The sequence below is a fragment of the Thunnus thynnus genome, chromosome 18 (assembly GCF_963924715.1).
Source record: "Thunnus thynnus chromosome 18, fThuThy2.1, whole genome shotgun sequence".
NCBI classification, from domain to species: Eukaryota; Metazoa; Chordata; class Actinopteri; order Scombriformes; family Scombridae; genus Thunnus; species Thunnus thynnus.
In genome coordinates, this window is record NC_089534.1 from 1669405 (window position 1) to 1690542 (window position 21138).

The following is a 21138-nucleotide window of genomic DNA, read 5'->3' on the forward strand; positions in this document are numbered from 1 at the left end:
TGATGTGTTGGGGTTTGTAGAGGTCATCAGCACATACATGTCCAAGAAAATGAGCGTTGGAAAAACCTTGTGCTTTTACAGTCTCCATCCCAGAAGCATATGTGCACATCTAGTTGTTCTGACAGGAGGAAGCGGTTCAAATTCTCGTCAAAAAGTCAAACGTAGTCACCAACAGATTTCACTTCTGACAAAAGTAGTGATGAGAAATGTGGTGCAAAGGTTGTCGGGTAAGCTGCTTTGTCATCGCCACAGGTGAACCTGGAGGCATAAGATGAAAAAGGGTCATCAATCCCAGTACAGCTGCTGAAGGAGCTTCTCCATGACGCCCAGTTCCCCACTGGTCCACTCACAAAGATCCTCATTGAGTTACTGGATGTAGCTACATAACAGCTTCACATCCAACAATTATGAATAATTAGACACCAAAATACTCACTGAATGACATCCTAGATGATAATAGATGGCATGTCAGTGTACTGCAGTGTAGCCCACATCATAAGATTATCAATTAAAATGTTAATATTGACTCGTGCATTTTATTGTTTGCGCAAATTAACAAAACTACAACTCTGTTTACTTCAACTGACTGAATTCCTTCTTATTTCGCTTTGACCCAGAAGCTGTAGTGCAGATGAACCCATTAGTTATAAGACACTGATGCCAAATGGTGAAAATATAACACTACAAATTAAGAGCCTTGACTTCAGCTGGATCATCTGGGTAGTAAGCTCACCAGCGACTGCAGAAGCAGTTGATTTGACTACAGCTACTACTGTTGCAGCTGTAAATACTCCACATTCCCACCAGCAATGTACACAACACTACATGTTAAACCATACCATGTAGTTTACTCACTGACACTATATATGCAGCTAACAGACCAGACAGATGCATTCAAATCATTATCTGGGTGATGAACTGCGGTGATTAGCTGACGTTAGCTTCCAGCTAACGTCAGGTTGTCATGTGACGGATCGACTGACTGGCTCCAGTTCTCAGCGTTCATCATTCGGTGCGTTGGTGGGCTGATTACTTGTAGAGGATGCTGTGACAAGACGTAGTCGTGGCTGTGGCCACCTCGCCCATTTTGGAGATGATGAGTGATTTTACACAGAGTTTGCGTCTAGCTTTCTTTTCCCATTTACAGTCCTTATCAGCCTTTATATTTAGGATTGTCAAGTCAGCCTTCGGAAAACTTGCATTTACCCACCGCGGCTGTTGAATCCACACTCCTACACAGAAAGATGGATGACGTTCTACTGTCAAACATCTCTGCCTAAAGAGGAAGTAAACTAACTGGTGCTACCTGTACTCATATTATTTTCCCTTAATATATTGAATAAGTAATATTATATTATTGTTCCACCCATATTGTTTAGTCTCTTTTATAAATAAGAACCGAAAATGAGTTGAAAAAAGTTAAATAATTAAATTTTTACAACATCTGTGCAGCTTTGTTTATTCTACTTCTTGCCCTGCATTCAATGACATGGAAACATTCTGGCTGCTGCTGCAAACACATAAACATACTCATTTTCCACGTCCAGATCTATCTATCTATCTATCTATCAATCTATCTATCTATCATCTATCTATCATCTATCTATCTATCTATCTATCTACCTATCTATCTATCATATATCTATCTATCATCTATCTATCATCTATCTATCTATCTATCTATCTATCTATCTATCATCTATCTATCTATCATCTATCTATCATCTATCTATCTATCTATCTATCATCTATCTATCTATCTATCTATCTATCTATCATCTATCATCTATCTATCTATCTATCTATCATCTATCTATCTATCTATCTATCTATCTATCTATCATCTATCTATCTATCTATCTATCTATCATCTATCTATCTATCTATCATCTATCTATCTATCTATCTATCTATCTATCTATCTATCTATCTATCTATCATCTATCTATCTATCTATCTATCTATCATCTATCTATCTATCTATCTATCTATCATCTATCTATCTATCATCTATCTATCATCTATCTATCTATCTATCTATCATCTATCTATCTATCTATCTATCTATCATCTATCATCTATCTATCTATCTATCTATCATCTATCTATCTATCTATCTATCTATCTATCTATCTATCATCTATCTATCCATCTATCTATCTATCTATCTATCTATCTATCTATCTATCTATCTATCTATCTATCATCTATCTATCATCTATCTATCTATCTATCATCTATCTATCTATCTATCTATCTATCTATCTATCTATCTATCTATCTATCTATCATCTATCTATCATCTATCTATCTATCTATCTATCATCTATCTATCTATCTATCATCTATCATCTATCTATCTATCTATCTATCTATCTATCTATCTATCATCTATCTATCTATCTATCTATCTATCTATCTATCATCTATCTATCTATCTATCTATCATCTATCTATCTATCTATCATCTATCTATCTATCTATCTATCTATCTATCTATCATCTATCTATCTATCTATCTATCATCTATCTATCTATCTATCATCTATCATCTATCTATCTATCATCTATCATCTATCTATCTATCATCTATCATCTATCTATCTATCTATCTATCATCTATTTATCATATATCTATCTATCTATCTATATATCTATCTATCATCTATTTATCATATATCTATCTATCTATCTATCTATCTATCTATCATCTATCTATCTATCTATCATCTATCATCTATCTATCATCTATCTATCTATCTATCTATCTATCATCTATCATCTATCTATCTATCATCTATCATCTATCTATCTATCATCTATCATCTATCTATCTATCTATCTATCATCTATCATCTATCTATCTATCATCTATCTATCATCTATCTATCTATCATCTATCTATCTATCTATCATCTATCTATCTATCTATCTATCTATCATCTATCATCTATCTATCTATCTATCTATCTATCATCTATCTATCTATCTATCTATCTATCATCTATCTATCTATCTATCTATCTATCTATCATCTATCATCTATCTATCTATCATCTATCTATCTATCATATATCTATCATCTATCTATCATCTATCTATCTATCTATCATCTATTTATCATATATCTATCTATCTATCTATCTATCTATCATCTATCTATCTATCTATCATCTATCATCTATCTATCTATCATCTATCTATCTATCTATCTATCTATCTATCTATCTATCATCTATCATCTATCTATCTATCATCTATCATCTATCTATCTATCTATCTATCTATCTATCTATCTATCTATCATCTATCTATCTATCATCTATCATCTATCTATCTATCATCTATCATCTATCTATCTATCTATCATCTATCTATCTATCATCTATCTATCTATCTATCTATCTATCTAATGCAGTGTGTCTCCAGCTTTCCAAAGCTTTTAAATAATCTGTTACTTTAGTATCCAACACAGTTATAACTGAACTGATGTTTTCTGTTTCTCTCACTGTTCACTTGTAACAACATGCATGAAACATATATTTTTTCATGTAAATGTAAAATAATTTAATCAAAACATGTTCAGAGATACAGTTTGCTGCTGATATGTTACATTTGTGTTTGTGTTTTTGGAAAAAGAACAACACTACAATAGCACACACACACACACACACACACACTGAAAATATACACAAACACTCACTCTCACAACAGTGAGTGACTTTATGCACTTCTTTTCCAGATTCAAAGCCATTAGCACACTGCTGAGCCCTTTTCTCGAATCTGGGAGGCTGACAGCGAGTTTGAAATCTCACACACACACACACACACACACACACACACACACACACACACACAAACACACATACACACACACATGCAGACGCACACACACATGCACACAGAGGCTAAGCAGGCAGGCGGTACTGTAGGAGCAGGCAGGAGGGAAATGTCAGGACAATGTCAGGGTGTTAGCTTGGCACGGCACGGCTGGGCTCGCCTCTGAATGTCACCACTCTGGAGAACAGAAGAGCACACACACACACACATATACACACACATACACACACACACACACACACACACACATACACTCAGATCTCGAACAGAAAGGAAAGAGAAGAGAGGGATCTCTCTCTCACTCTAACATCTCTCACTGCCTTTATAAGGTCATATCTGAATGTCACTCATTGATTAATAAAGAAATGTGTGTGTGTGTGTTTGAGGTCTACAAACGTGTTATGAACGCTCGAGTAACTTTCATCAATGTTTGTGCATTTTATTGATTTTGAATATAGTATCAAATTTACTTACTGAACCCAAATTCTTCTGAAGCTCTTATTTAATGTATTTACATTTAGCTTTTAACTATTTTAAGTAACAATTATTATCAATAACTTAATATTTGAGAAGAGATTAGATAGATGTAATAGATGCAGCGACACATACAGTGAACCACGTATCAGCAAAGGTTATGATGTAGTTACATATTTTGTGTTGTATTGGACTGTATATTTATATTGTTCAACATATTTATCTTTATTCTGTTTTGTGGTCACCACAAACCTCCAGATCTCAGCTAAAGACACCGAAAGTCTCACAGAGTTAATATTTGTTGCAGAGTTCTGAACATACTATTTCATAAAAGATGACAGTTTCAAAAATTTAGAAACCTGAATTTATAGATTAAAATGCTAAAGCTGCAAAACTTTGAAAACATGATCTTGGAGATGATTTAAGGTTTTCTCAGAACCTGCAGATAATCAATATGATTCACATCCAACCCCAAGAAATATTAGTCAAAGATGGAAAACAAATCTTCTGCGTCCTCCTGTTACTCTTTCCTGTGTGTGTTTTTGTCAAACTGAAGTCTGAAACAAAGAACATAAAGTATTGAAGGTGGATCTTTCTGACACTGCTGCTGCTGCTGAGACTTTGGTAGTTTATTAGGTTGTCAGCCGGCTGAATCATTCATGAAAACAACGAAAAAGTCACAGTGACTTATGGCTCATCTATCTCAGAGCGAGGTAAAAAAAAATAAATACTGTCCTTTGGTCTCACACACACACACACACACACACACACCTGCACCTATAGGCCGGCCTTGTGGGCAGCACAACAAGATGCTGTGAAAGATAAACGAGGAGGATAAACTGGTGTTTGGCTCTCTGTGGTGCTGCTCTGGTTGAAGGCAATTCAAAATGGCAAACTAAGAGGGCAGATCTTCATTGATCACAATGACCCCCCCAGAGACAAGACAAACAATAACTCTCCAGGACACACACACACACACACACACACACACACACACACACACACACACACACACACTGCTGAGGGCAGCTGAGACAGCAGCTGTATACCTACAAACACACACACACACACTCTGAAAGCCAATAAGAGACAATAGCTGCATACAGAGCGAGGGGGGTCGGACCGGGTCTGAAAAGTGAAGCCAATGCAGAAGTGGCTTAAACCTGCATTCTCTCTAATGGTCAGCAGGGGGCGACGCCTTTGGCTTCAGTTGGACTGAAGTCTGTGAGAAAATGACCCTATTTCTCACCTGGTTTATTACCTCAGTAAACATTTTCCTGATGAGTTTATGGTCTCAATCACTAGTTTAAAGTCTTCTTCAGTACAGCGTATTGCAAAGGTGATTACAAAACATCAGCATCCAGCTCGAATCAGTCCAACTCATGCCCACAAACTCTGCCTGAAACTTGGGTGTCATGATCGATGAGCTAACCTTTAAGGTTCACCTCGCCTCAATCACTCAGTCGTGTCAGTTTGTCCTGAACAACATCAGGAAGATCAGACCCTTGCTGTCTGAGTCTGCAGCAGAACTCCTGCTACAGGCTCTTGTAATATCACACATTGACTACAGCAACTCCTTCCTGGCAGGCCTCCCCGCATGTACGTTCAAACCTGTACAGAACACAGCGGCGCATCTGGTCTTCAATCAGCCCAAAACAGCACACGTCACCCTGCTGTTCATCTCCCTCCACTGGCTCCCAGCTGCTGCCCGCATCAAATTCAAAACCCTGACACTTGCTTACAAAACAGCAATTAAAACAGCTCCTTCCCTCCTGAACTCCCTGATTCAGGTCTACACTCCCTCCCGCTCACTTCGCTCTGCCAATGAAAGGCGCCTGGTACCACAACAGGACCCTAAGTCTCCAGCTAGACTCTTGTCCTCTGTAGTTCCCCGGTGGTGGAACGAGCTACCAAACTCTGTTCGATCAGCAGAGTCCCTCTCAATGTTTAAGAGAAGACTACAGATTCTATGAGAATAGGTGTAGCTGTCACTATTTTAGTGTGTTTTTAGTTCATGGAAATTCATTGTAACATTTTGGTGCCTAAAAAAGTCTTGTTCAGCGTTCGGTTGTACTAAAACACCCTCTAAGGAGTCGGCTGTTCGTTTTTTCCAGTAAGTACATTTGTTCTAAGCCTGTTTTTTGCTAGCCACAATTAGCATCCTAATTAATCTAATTAACATCACAGTTAACATGAATTACTGATACACCTTACTAACCAAGCTAGCTAGCTAGTGCTAGAGTTAGGGTAAGCTCAATCCTCTCATCCAAATAGGGTCACTACTGGCTCCAAAAAGTCAAGATTGCGACGGCAAAAACTGGCCATAATGGCTGTTATGCTGTGTCCTGTTTTAGGTAACAACTGTAGGACCATAATATGAAATCATTATTATTATTTAGGGTATTGCCCTTCCCTTTATTGGATTTGGGGAAGTTTATACTCCAGCTAGCGTCACCCAAGATAGCGTTACATTAACCAAACACACCGTTTTGTCCTATAAAATACAAAACAAGAATGTAAGCTCAGCAGCCAAAGAGGGATATATTAAAATGAATAATCTGAATAGTCTGAAACAATAAAGCTGTAAACTATTCTGAGGACAGCGGCTGCGCTGTATACAAAGAACCTCTCACACACTTTAAAGCAATAACACAACACTCACAATGTGCACACACTCATTCAGACACAGAAATTCCTCCATCAGGAGCTGCAGACTCACACGATATACAATATCCATTATGTCAGAGGCTGCATGTACACACACACACACACACACAAAGTGAGCATTGAGAAAAGTGGCCATTGATGCAAGTCTTCCATAGAGATTGGTCGGATAATGGAGCGAGGCTGTTAAGTCTGGGGATGAAATGATGATTGCCAGGCAGCCCAAAAACAAATTAAAGCATTAAAGCCCCAGGCTCATTTCTATATTAATGCAGCCATGATGAGTTTCTACATTAATAGAAGAAGGATGATTATCCACTCCAGGGTCTGTTAAAGTTCAACCAAACCTGACTGGAATAGAGAGTTCAATGGCTGTTAGATCTGAATACATATATTTAAAATAATGTTTAACAGATAGCAGCAGGCTTGATTTAACTTTACAGACACTGAAATAATCCGAAGCATCACATACGTAGGCTGCACAGTGACCAGAGGTTTCACACTGACAGATAGAGAGCGGGAAGTTCACTCATGTGGTTCCTTCCTGGACATTACAAAATGATCTGAAAATGAGCCATCATTGAGAAGGTTGTATCTCAATGAAATGAAACTCTGAGTCTGTCCTCAAAGGCATTCGCGGTGTTACACCCAGTTTTACACACAAAAAGTTGCAAAGTAGTTATGTGAATAATTAAAAAGATAACTTGAGAGAGACGTTCACCTCCTGGTGTTTGATGCTGCTGACTGATGCTACAGAGCTCCGTCTCTGTCCATGGTGCTGAAATAGAAAAACTCAGTAGGTGCATCTCAGTTCCCTTATTTGATCTTTCCTCGCTCCTCGCTTGACCTGGAAGTCGTTCCGGTCCGCCATCATGACGGTCGTCCCAAAGTGCTTATTTCTGCTCTGAGGAGCGACGATCGAGGAGCGAGGATATGAGAGAGCAGCCTTCATGGAAGTCTTCTACTGGCTGACACACCCCCTTATTGGATATTGTTATGGAATTTTCCATTTTTAGGGGTTACAAATTGAGTAACAAATTGGGTCAAAACTGAGCCTTGAGGTCACGCTGTAATTCTTAATCTCTCCTCGAGACTTCAGTTGTCTGTGATGTTTTGGTGAAAGCAGAAACCTCTCTGATAAAGAGTATATCAGCACTGCCATGGTAAGCCAAGGCCAGAGAGGACCCTCTGGTCACTGTGCAGCCTACGTATGTGATGCTTCGGATTATTTCAGTGTCTGTAAAGTTAAATCAAGCCTGCTGCTATCTGTTAAACATTATTTTAAATATATGTATTCAGATCTAACAGCCATTGAACTCTCTATTCCAGTCAGGTTTGGTTGAACTTTAACAGACCCTGGACAACACAGATAAGTGGAATGTGTAGCCAAAATGTGTTGACAATGGTAAATGGTAAATGGACTGTACTTGCATAGCGCCTTTCTAGTCCTCCGACCACTTAAAGCGCTTTTACACTACAAATCACATTCACCCATTCACACACATTCATATGCTGAATGGTACAGGGGCTACCATGCAAGGTCCCAACCTGCCCATCAGAGGAAACTAATCATTCACACACATTCATACACTGACGGCACAGCCATCAGGAGCAATTTGGGGTTCAGTATCTTGCCCAAGGACACATCGGCATGTGGACTGGAGGAGCCGGAAATCGAACCTCCGATCTTCCGATTATTGGACGACCCGCTCTACCTCCTGAGCCACAGCCGCCCAAACAATGACCTGAGGCTCAATGCAACGTGACTTAAGATGTCACGGGTAAAGCGCAGTCCTTTGTTTAGAAACTAGTGAACCAATTAGACTTATTTTTCATATCGTAGGCCGATCTGCTCGGGTTAAAGACTAAAGACTCAGACTTTCAGAAGACAGAATGGGAGAGACAGCATCCGAGTTACACCAACTTGGATGTTCGCTGTTTACGGTTCTCCTTGATCAAGTAACTTCAATAAACATTCTCAGCATTAAGGCATCAAAGGCTCCACTGAAGTGTTGACCATCGCTCAGAAATAGCCACAACAGATATCAGTTATTGATTGGATGCTGCAGCTGATCTGATACATCACAACTGATTGGAGACAGATTACAGTTTTTATATTTCATTCGTTTTCTGATTCACCATCTAATTAAACATCTGTGTTAATTGTTGGTCTGATCAACAAGAAAAACTTCTTTTCATGATCTGTTATTTCTCCCATTAACTTTTATTATGGATAAAATTAAATCAAAGTCAGCGAGAGTCTGTCTGTCAGTAAGAAACACAGTTTAAACACATTTATATTTGATATCATTTATCATCATTTCCATTCAGTCACATGTGAGGCTGGAAATTCCTGAGTGTCGGGTTTCCATTTTTCCATTTTCCCTGAAACATTTAGTCTAATAAATCATTTCCAGTGTTTAAAAGACGCTCTAATCATATTCTAGGTTATTAAATAATGAATTCACAATCAGAATATCAATAAATTCAGATCCAAATAATTTATAAAAGATATAAACTCATTCTGTCAGTAGAAATGGTTCCTGTGCATCTGAGCAGGACACAGTTTAAATACAGATGCAGGTTTTTATTCACGTGCAGGTGTTTGTTAAACAGGTAACAGGCTGCTGGCAGTGATAATTGCACCTTTATTAGTATTAACACGGTGCACATGTGTGCAGACCAGACCTGGAATTTCATCATTTTAGGAGCAAGGTCATTTGGCCTTTGGTGTTGTCAATTTTTTGAGGGCACAAAGCACAGATGTCAGAGCGGCAAGGCCATCAAATAAAACAATGATTTTAACTTCACAGAAATACTGAATTTAACTTAAGGGCTGCAGACATAAAGCCGATTGACAGCTGATCAGCTCTGATCAGCTGTCAGCAATGAACGTCGCTTCATGTGAGGAAAGGACGTCTCATATCTCTCTAAAAAAAAAAAGAAAAAAGTCCTTGTTTCCTCTCTCCTCACATCTTTTCCTTGCATCTTTAGTGGGAAGGAACGTGGATGCAATTTAAGGAAATTGGGTTGTACCCAATATCACTGTCTGACTTCCTCCTTAAGGTTTTTATAATACATCCATAGTTGAAACACATGTTAACCACCACAGCTACCACCGACGGCTGCTAGCTGCTCCAACTGACTCTCGTTCAAAAAGCATCAACTTCTCTCTAGAAATACTGAGTCAATCACTGTTTTCAATGAGTCATTCTGGTCTCAATCTCTAAATCCAGACCCTCTAATAAGTGTGCTGGTGGTCATTTTGGAAATTGTTGCTCCGTTAATAAGATTTGAAGACTTATAGTAGCTTTGATGTCTGCTGTGTGGACGCTGATTGACAGCTGTGATTGCCAGTTGGCTCCGGGACTCACAGAGTTGGACTGTTGTCGGAATATTTCACTAAGTTTAATGTTACTTGATCACGATACCTGCCCTGTTAGCACAGTTTAGTGTGTAGTGCTGGGTGTTCTCAGTAAGCTAGCGTTAGCTTGGGTGGCTCCTGACTCCAAATGGAAAAGATCAGAAGACCAGAAGCTGCAACTCTGGGCTTGAAACTGGCTCCAATAAAACCAACAGGTGACGTCACATCTCGCTATGTTTGACTTTATATACAGTCTGTGGGCTGAAACAGTCAAATGTCTGGCTGTGTCTGAAATCTTTCCCTATGCATTATATGGATTATTATATAGTATCTTTGTCATTTTTAGGATCGTCTGAGTATCTAGTGAGGATTACTGTACCCTGTGTAGCACACTTTTATCTATAATGCAACATAAAAAGTAATTTACCGTATAATTGGCCTTTTTCACAGAAGACATTGTGATATGTCGCAGTAACACAGGTGTAGACAACAACATGAATAATGGCTGAGTTGCATTTCGCTGCTTAAGTTTCAGGGTGTTGTTGTGTATGAAGGCTCACTGGGACACTTACATACATCAACCTGCATGTTTCCTACTGTGACAAGTCAAAATGTCTGCTGTAAAAAAGCCCAACTGAATGTCACTAACAAATAAAAGGTGATGGAAATTTCAACAGAATTACTGGAGTCGTGTTCAAAATGTATTTATTTATTTATTCATCCATTTGTCATTTCACACATCACGATGGGTTTTTATGCTGCGAGTAAATCGGTGTAAGTCAAAGCGCTTTTTGTTGCTACCTATCATCTCCTCGCCTGTTTCTCCACACAAGACATGTAAGCACAAGTTAGACAGAATTAATACAACACAGTCACATACAGTATAGTGAGAGTAAATGTCAAGGGCCTGATCAGATTGCTCAGTATTCAGACAGCAGATGTGATGCTATTCTGGTATCTTAACACCAGCTACAAATGAGGTCTTAGTCAGTGTATGTATAATAACAACACGTTCTGGTTCCCAACTCGTCAAACAGCAGATTGGTCAGTGGCTCGATGCTTCAAACTGGTGTCAGTTTTGCATGTGCAGGACTGTTCGGTAGATACCAGTGGTGTCATGTTCCAGCTGGGACTGATGGTCTAATGTCTAATAGACCAACATATGAGCTTGTTGCACCTCTCGACTGGAGCTAAACTCCTGTTATAGTCTTCTCTCCCTGTTCATCCTCATCACTTGTTTCTGTACTGTTTACTCCTTTATTACTGTCAGTTTCTGTTTGTTTCATGTATTCAGTGTCTTTTCTAAATGATCTTCTGTGTTCACAGGAAACAACAGAATAAGAACAATATATACAAATACATTACAAACGCAAACTTTACACATGTGAAGGTTACATATACACATAGGGGACAAGACCACGTCTAGTCTAGACCTATTCATTCGAGCCACAATGGAACATAATAAAGTATATAATTTAACAATAGGGTTTGTGTATGTCTGTATTACAGTGAGGCAAAACAGGCTTATCTGCTATTATTTCTCTGTCTCTAGTCGTGGTGATGGAAGAGGTGTTGCATGCTGGGTAATGTTGTTTTTTGCTGGCTGACGTTAATAAATATATAAAATGTTCTATGATTGTGTTTTATTAATCAACCAACTACTTGTAACACTGTATAACTTAATCCGACACTTTCTTGTATTCATTGTTAGTTATGTTGTATGAAGCCTTTCTGATTGCAGGACGAAAAATATTCTTTCAAATAACACAAACAAACCATCTATGGTCATCTATGCCTGCATGCAGAGCCACCATTTTTATTTCATGGAAAAACTGTAAACTTATGTTTTCTGTAAGTTTTGTGTTTTAAATCAGTGGCTCTTCAAATGTGTTGACGTACATGATGTACATGACAACCTGTTCTCATTCCCAGATCAACAAATACCGCTGCTTTGTCACGCCGCTCGTCATATAATACTTTTAATTACTGAATTTATTTCAAACTGATTAAGATTTTGTATTTGTTCATGGAGTCCCCCCTTCACTCACCAACACACAAACTTTGAAGTGCTTTATTGGACGAAGTGGCTCTATTATATCGAGGTTTCAATTAAGGCTATATTAAAGATGTTCACACCGAGACGCTGAGACCAGAGAGATGAGCAGACAACCAACGGGAGTTTATTGCAATACACACGAACATACAGAACTCAGAAGATCACAAATGCAGCAGCCCCTTCAACTCACACCCATCCCCTATTTATACCAAAACCAAAACCAATGACCACTTGGTTCTTAACCAATGGGAGTAGGACATTCCTTAATTTGGTCTTTGCACGTTGTGTGTAAAGACCATTCCCAGATGTCTGCTGTTTGTCTGGTGGTCTGACATCTTTTGGGTGTCAAAGCGACCTGGCAACAAGTCTTTGTTTCTGCAGGGATTGTAACCGGACCTTTCAAAAACAAGGCCTTATCTATCCCCTCTGGTTACCCAGTTTATTTGGCATGACGTGCTCTGTGTATCAGTTGGTACAGACAACTCCTTATATAACTTTTCTGATTGTGCAGCTGTTTATTTAACCTGAAGTGCTCTGTGTATTGTTTGGTATAATTCCACACGCTATCATGCTTTTTTTTGCTTCTACAATATTAATTGAGGAAGAGTCTGTTTTAAGAAAAATGATATTAATTCTTGAATATATGAAGAACATTATGTGGACGTGGATGCAATTTAAGGAAATTGGGATGTACCCAATATCACTGTCTGTCTTCCTCCTTAAGGTTCTTATAATACATCCATAGTTGAAACAGGTGGTGACCACCACAGCTACCAGTGACGGCACAGATCCTGAGCAAGATGAAAAATATTCTTTCAAATAACACAAACAAACCGGCTCATCTATGGTCATCTATGCCTGCATGCAGAGTCACAATTTTTATTTAATGGAAAAACTGTAACCTTATGTTTTCTGTAAGTTTTGTGTTTTGAATCAACAGCTCTTCAAATGTGTTGATTTCATTGTACATGACAACCTGTTCTCATTCCCAGGTCATCAAATACCACTGCTCTGACACACCGCTCGTCATATAATACTTTTAATTACTGAATTTATTTTAAACTGATTAAGATTTTGTGTTTGCTCATGAAATTCCCCCTTCACACACACACACACACACACACACAAACTCTGGAGTGCTTTATTGGACGAGGTGGCTCGATATTAATCGAGGAAGAGTCTGTTTTAAGAAAAATGATATTAATTCTTGAATATATGAAGAACATTAAATATATATTAAAATATCCTCAACCACATATTCTTGGAAATATAAAATGAAATGAGCAACTTGTTTCATGGCCACATAAAATATCCCAAGCTCTGAATATCTCATGGAGCACCCTTAAATCCATCACTAGAAAATGGAAAGAAAATGGAACAACATCAAATCTACGGACTGACGGAGAGTGTTAATCAGAGAGGCAACCAGGAGCTGGAAAGATCCACAACTCAGGTGGGAGAATCTGTCCAACTCACAAATCTGGCCTTTATGGAAGAAGAAAGCCATCAGAAATCTGTTTGGAGTTTGCCACAAGCCATCTGGGAGACACAGCAAACATGGAAGAAGATAGTTTGGTCAGATGAGACCAAACTTTAACTTTCTGGCTATAATGTAAAACACTATGTGAGGTGGAAACTCAACACTGCACACAACGTCATCATACTGGAGGGATCCTTTCATCAGCAGGTCCTGGGAAACTGCTCAGGATCAGATTGAAATATGGGGCCAATTCTTGAAGAAAACCTGTTTCAGCCTGCAAGACACTTGATACCGAGGCGAAGGTTCATCTTGACTCTTAAGTATTACAGCCACAGAGCTACACTGGAATGGTTTAAAGCAAAGAAGGTTACTGTCGCAGAATGGCCCAGTTAAAGCCCAGACCTCAATCCAATTGAGAATATGTGGTGAGATTTGAACATTTCTGTTCAACCTCCATCCAATCTGACTGAGCTTTAGCCAAGAAGAACGGGCAAAGCTGGCAGAGACTCGCCCCCCGGAGACCGGCTGCTGTAATTGCAGTGAAAGGTATTGACTCAGAGGGGGTTGAATGTCTGCTTTTTTTTGTATTAATTATTGTTTGTGTTGTGTTTGCACCTTCAAAGCACTATGCATGTTGTGTTAATCAAATGGTAAAAAGCCCAATAAAATCAATTTGAATTCCAGGTTGTAACTGCAAAATGAGGAAAAGTCCTGAGGGGAGTGAATACTACGTTTGTAGAAATACACCAATAAACTGTTTTTATCAGCAACATGAAACTAAATGTGAACTATGTTTGAAGTAGTGTTTGCAGTAATATAAATCAAAGATACATTTCATGGAGTTTACATTATTTTATGCATTATTAGTATTAAAGAGAATATTTGTGTTACATATACACACGCCTGAGTTTCTGTGCACAATACATATGTATGTATTCATGAAAGTATTGGAAAAAGTGAACATACAGGAATACACATACTCCCCCCCCGCCCCTCCCTCCTCTTCCTCTTCCTCTCTCCAGCTCCACTTCCTCTTGATTTCCATTCCAATTAACCACCTCAGGAAAGTTCAGCCTGCTGCTATTGATCTAACAGTCAGTTAACTAGACAGAGGAGGGAGAAAGAACGGGGGGGGGTTAGGTGTGTGTGTGTGTGTGTGTGCTAGAGGAAAGTTAGTAAGTGCATAAAGGACTCATTAAAGCTAAGAATAACACTTACAGTAAGTGTTCCAGTGTATCTTGAATAATGACCTCTGTTAATATATGCAGAACTTGAGTTAAGATCGAATAAATCAAATCAAACTAAACCATTAAAAACCAAACACCTTAATAACTTTGGAATCTTAATACCCACTGACAAACACATAAATTACCTGTTGTATCTACATACTCCCAGAAAAATATTATAAAATTTAAAAAAAACAAAACTACGAAGCGGTCTAAAAGCTTGAGTGGTCAGTATATATTTGATGTGATTTCTACACACACACAGGTTAATAGGAAAAATTCTGCCGTTCAGTTTCGCCCACGGCTGCAAATTGAGTTTCCCACAAGGTCACAGCAAATTAATTAGAAATCGCATCAAGCTCTGCTGTATCTGTTCTCACATGACAGAGTTAAATTCTAGCCCTGAAAATGTGTGTGTGTTTGTGTGTGTGTGTGTGTGCAATGTGATGTGTATGTATGACACCACGTCTTTCACTGTGAAACTGTTCTGGTTTCTGGAGACACATTTGGTTCATGGGTGAAGTATCATTGATTTACATTATGCCAGTTTACTCAACTCATTCTCTGCTGGCAGTAAATGCACAGTGGTGCTGTTTTACGCTGGTAAACACTGGTGGGTGTTTTTTTCGTGTCCCTGGTCCTCGTCTGTCAAGTTTTTGTCTCAAGTTTGTCCACATTGTCTACACCGCAATTGCAGCTGAGCTTGCAACCCAGAGCGCACATGCTATGCTAGGAAAATACACAGATGCTTCGGTGTTCATTATGGGGGATTCTAACAGCTACTTTAACCAGTATATCGATATCCCTACAAGGAAAATGTTTTGGTCTTGCGTTGTCCGCCAGGCCCCACGGATCAAAACATTGTCTTCCTGCTAACACAAGAACTAAAACGCCATAAACCACCTCACCTACAGCGTCAACTGGTGGTCAGAAGAAGCAGCTAAAGGGGTCCCTCTCTTGCACCGACTGGAATATTTTTGACAGCAATCTGAACTGCCTTTCCCTCAGAGCCATTAACTGAAATCAAGAAAGCAAAACTCGCATATAAGGACTAATTAGAACTGGACTTTATCTGCATAAATACCAAGCAGTCCACCTCAAAAACCAGCACTCCTACACCCACTGACTCCACCTCATCCACAAGAAACCTGAACAGTTTCCATGTCAGATCTGACACCCTCAACTGCTCCGCTGTGTGTGAGATTGCTTGGGAGCCTGCCCACCCCCTCAGCAGTCACACTCTGTCCCTTTCACAGAAGGCGACGTCTAGCATCAGCTCATGAGGTGCAAAGCTGGCAAGACCCCGGCCCGGATGAGATCACATTAAGGCTGCTCGAGAGCTGTGCCTTGGAGCTCTGCCCTGTTCTCCATTCTGTCATCAGTGAGTCGCTCCAGACTGCAACCATCCCAGGAAACCTCTTCCCTCTGAACTGAATCACTACAGAGAGGTACTGATACTGAATACCATCCTCCCAGTTATCAGCCCACAGCTGGATTCCTACCAGTTTGCTCACGAGGCCAAAACAGGGACAGAGGATGCAGCGAGATGCCTCCTTCAACATCTGGACTCTTCTGGCCACTTTGTCAAGGTCCTCTTCATAGATTTTAGCATCTGGTGATCAGCAAACTCCACCATCTCCTCATCCGTTGGATTCACAGTTTCCTCAGTGACCCCAGGCAGTCAGGGTGGGTACCACTGCATCCCCCATCATCACCGTCAACACTGGATCCCTCCAAAAAAGCTGTACACCATTACAAAGTACTTTAAATATTCTGATGACACAGCCGTTCTCACCCCCTTAGTCGAAGTTGAAGCATCTGGTTCCGACAGTCAATAGCTGTGTGGGATAATCTGTATTTTATGTGTAATGATGACAGCCTGCAGGTGATGCAGGTCTTTATTATTCTTTTGAGTCAGCAAAATCGTGAATCGATCCCAAGCTTGAAAAAAAAAAATTAGCTCACCGGGGCTCAGTCCAACCAGCATTGATTGCATTTATCCTTAATTTCTCCAAACAACAAGCTGCCACCTGCTGCGTTCCCAGTAAACAGAGATAATCATCTTGACTGACTGTTACTGTTCACAGTGAAGTCTTTTAAAGCCACAGAGATGCTCTGACTGATCAGCTCTTTAACTCAGTTACTTTAGTCAGTTAACATTCACCATATAACAAATGTAAATAAGATTTGACTTGGCAGAATGATTTTTCCTCTAAGAGAAGCTTTCTGCTGCAGCCAGCGAGAGAGAGTTAAAGAAACGAACCTGGAAATAAAAAAAAAGAGCCTCCGGCATGAAACTGCAGAGCAGAAGTAAAGCAGGCTGAGGTTTGGAGAGACGTCTGGAGCAAAAGCAAAGTACGTGTCAGCATATGGAGCGAATATGAAAGCATGAAGGCCTTTAAAAACAGGCCACCAAATCATGGCAGTGCAGGATGTCATGGTACACTATCCCAACAGAGATCCTGTCAGTGCTCTGGCTCACTTTAGGAAAAACTCACACTCACATCGTGTCAGATAAACAACTCCATGGTTATTAACTTTAGAAAGGAACGCTGCCAGATTCTCCCCGTGAAAGCCAACGTGCCTGCTCTCTCGAACACAAACTGCTGATGTATTTTTAATAATGCAGCAGAGATGCCACACTGTTGGCATCTTTCCCTGCTAACCTTGTTTTGTTTATAAGCTCTTTTTTTGAGTGCTGGTTGTATCAGTTATTTTTCTATTTCTGTAAACTGGTGAAGGTAAGTTTCTATATTTTTCTTACTGTCCGCAAACTCCCAAGAAAAGACTAAAAATGAAGCAATTTTCTTTGATATATATTATTCCTCTGTGCAGCTGCTGTCCAAAAACTATTAAAAAACATATCAATGAGCAGCACTGTTGCACTGGCTGACATGTAGTTTATTTTCTGCAGTAAATACTCACCAGAACACCAAATGTGTATTAATTTCACAGCTGAAAATGGACCCCAACAACAAGATTTACTGCTGTTTGAGTAACATTTGCTAAAAACTACATCGCCCAGCTGTTTTATGAGATTACCTCGACTTTTCTAAAAAAAAATGAAAGTATGCATTTGTGAGCAGTTTTTTGGGATTTACGTCTTCAGTAGGAGCTGAGGTTTATTTAGATGAAGCAGTGCAAAGAGAGTTGTTGGTGTTTGCTGTGCTGAGAACTAGGGATGTGCAGAGATCCCAGTATTTGTATCTGTATTTGTTGAGGCAGCAAAATTATTTGTATCTGTATTTGTATTCAAATAAAAGTGTAAAGAGGCTTAAAAATCCTGTTTTTGTTTTTAGGACACTTTTAATTTTAGAAAATTAAAGTGTTACAATAAGTGTTCATGAATAAACTACCTTATGAAGGAGGTTCCCACACCGGGTCTTGATCTGGAGTCTCCCAGATCATAGACAACTGCGCTGATTACTGAGCTAAAACTTTACTCATCGCCTCATTGCAGACAGACCTCTACCTGTTTATACACCCATAACACAGAGACAGCACACCGTGTAACATGTAGGGAGGAACTTCAGAGGTGATTCTTGCATTGCACTTTTCATTTATCGCCTATTTTTTACAACCTAACTTTGTGGAAAGGAGAAGAGGAACAACAGGTTATGGAGAGTCCATTGGGAGCACTTTGCTTGTGTCAGGGGAACACCCCCAACAAATCATTTTTTAAATATTTGTATGAAACAAATATTCATATAAAACCCACTATTTGTGCTTTGCTGAATAATCTATTTGTATTCACACCGCTACTGAGAACAGACGTCTCAGAAACACGACACTCCGCTCAACAAGAGCAAACTAAATTCCAGCAAATGAACAGAATAATGCTTAAAATATAAATAAAGTCTATTTAATCAGACACTCCACAGCCAATAGATGTGTTTAAATCAGCATATAATGTGGTTAAAGCAGCAAAGAAGTTGATTTATAAATGAATATGATTGATTCTGACAGTGTCTGTTGTCCGCAGCTGCTTTATACTGTATGAAAAGCTTCTCCTTCGGGTAATTAAATCCCTGCAGCATCTGAAAGGCAGCAGGACACAGATATTCATTAATCTGCAGCATTAACCTGCAGGAATCAGCATTCTGCCTGTTATGCAGGAGACTTTGGATCACCTGAACTCTTTAATCCTGTGTGTCATCAAACTTCTTTCCAACTTTGTTTGCAGTTTTTTCAGCCGTTCGTGTTTTATTCATGAAATACATTAAAATATTAACACTGCTGCATCGCATTTTGTGATATGATTTGACAATTTATAGCATGAGAGAGTAGAATTAAGTCATGCAGTCATATAAATGGCTTCATTAAAGTATTTTTTTTTCATTATTTAGTTCTTTCATTAATTGTTAGCTGCTGCCTCTGGGGCAGTTCTATTCTCAATACTGAGGTAATGATGCCCTGACAGCAGGAAATATGGTGCAATTAAACCTGAACAACAAAATACAACACACAAGAGTCTACAGCTTCCCCTAAAAGACTGCTCGGCAGTGACTGTGTGCATACTGGGAATCAGCACAGACTATTTACTGTACTTTCACAAATCAGCACAGCACAGCTTCCTCAGTACAACATCCAATCAACTAAAAAGTCACAAAATTAAATGTTCAAATGTCACAAATCCTTGTTAAGTATCATGTTGATGTAAACTGGAGATTCATATTGAAGGTTTATGCTGCACTGTGTATTCCTTCCTAGTTCTGAAACTAAGACTGTTTGAATATTCAACAGAAGCTCCAAAGTAGAAAACCCCTCATTTTGCACTCCAAGATATGGACACAACTAGTCATTTGGCAGAATTAATTAGACACAGAGAGGAAGAAGGATTGTGTGTGTGTGTGTGTGTTTGTTTGAGAGAAAGGAAAGAGAAGAGAAGAGAGTACAGCAGCTGCAGAGGCTGAAAGTTTAGTGTGAGTCATAGATTAGTCTGGCTTTAATTAATGATATGGGCCTGAAGCCGTCACAGCCAGACATCACAAGGCCGAAGAAGCACAAAAAATGAATGAGACACATTAAAATCAAGGATACCAGACTTCTTCTATCTCCGTCTTCCTCTTGTCTTTCAATCAGGCAAAAAGGATTTTAACCCTTTCATGCATACTGGTCACTACAGTGGACAGCTATTCAAAAGACGTTTTCTTATATATGCATGGGGTTTTAATGGTATAGTTGCACATCAGCCAACACAGTGGACTCTAGTGTGTCATCCCATACACTGCCATCCATTGGCCAGCCTTTGTAAGTGCAACACAAATACAAAATACAAAAGCTCAAAACCAAGATGGCTGCCTACCAGCTCAGGAATATCTTGCCAATCCTTCTATAGTAATAGACCCTTGCAGGTACATAGAATTTTGTAACATCAAATAACATCTAAGGAGTAATACAATTGTTAAAATTTCCAAGTATTGATTTTATTTTGGGAGAAAATGACAATTAATCATCTGTCCACTAAGTTGGACAAACTCCTTGAAAAATGCGTGTTTTAAAAAAAATGAAGTTCAAATATTTTTTTCATGCCTAAAGAGGAATAAAAACATATACATATACAATTATGATTACTGAGGTTATCATAATTCATGCATGAAAAGGTTAAAAAATGTCTGACGTTACCAAACAGAGAGAAATCAGCTTATTTTTATATGACAGTAATAACAGTGCAGAGCAGAAACACTACTGGGATAAGAGAATATTCACAAATAACTGTTGGTTTCTTGTGTCTTTTCATGCTGGAGTAGCAAAACGTTTGAGCACCTAAATATGTTTTTTATCCTCCTTTTCCCTCCTCTTCTTCCTCTCCGTCTCGTGTCTCTGAGTGTAATTGAAGTCGGGTTTATTCCTTCATCCAGATCGAATCGACCGCAACATGTTTTTGCTTTTCTTCTTCCCCTCAAACCCTCTTTGTAAGGAAGCAAGACAGGTCGCAAATGAATCACTCAACATGTCAAGCACCACACACACACACACACACACAGCCTCTCTCTATCTGATTCAGATTACACATGCTTCAGCCTCTCTCTGA

General features: G+C 39.1%; 1 long non-coding RNA gene across 1 annotated transcript in view; it reads left to right on the forward strand.

Annotated features, from left to right (window-relative positions):
- The first annotated feature begins 5945 nt into the window (after window positions 1–5945).
- LOC137169885 (uncharacterized) overlaps window positions 5946–21138 on the forward strand; it is a 152312-nt gene continuing 137119 nt past the window's right edge. The window contains exon 1 of the long non-coding RNA XR_010924557.1: window positions 5946–6247. This is a non-coding gene — a long non-coding RNA (uncharacterized lncRNA). The remainder of the gene's footprint in view (window positions 6248–21138) is intronic.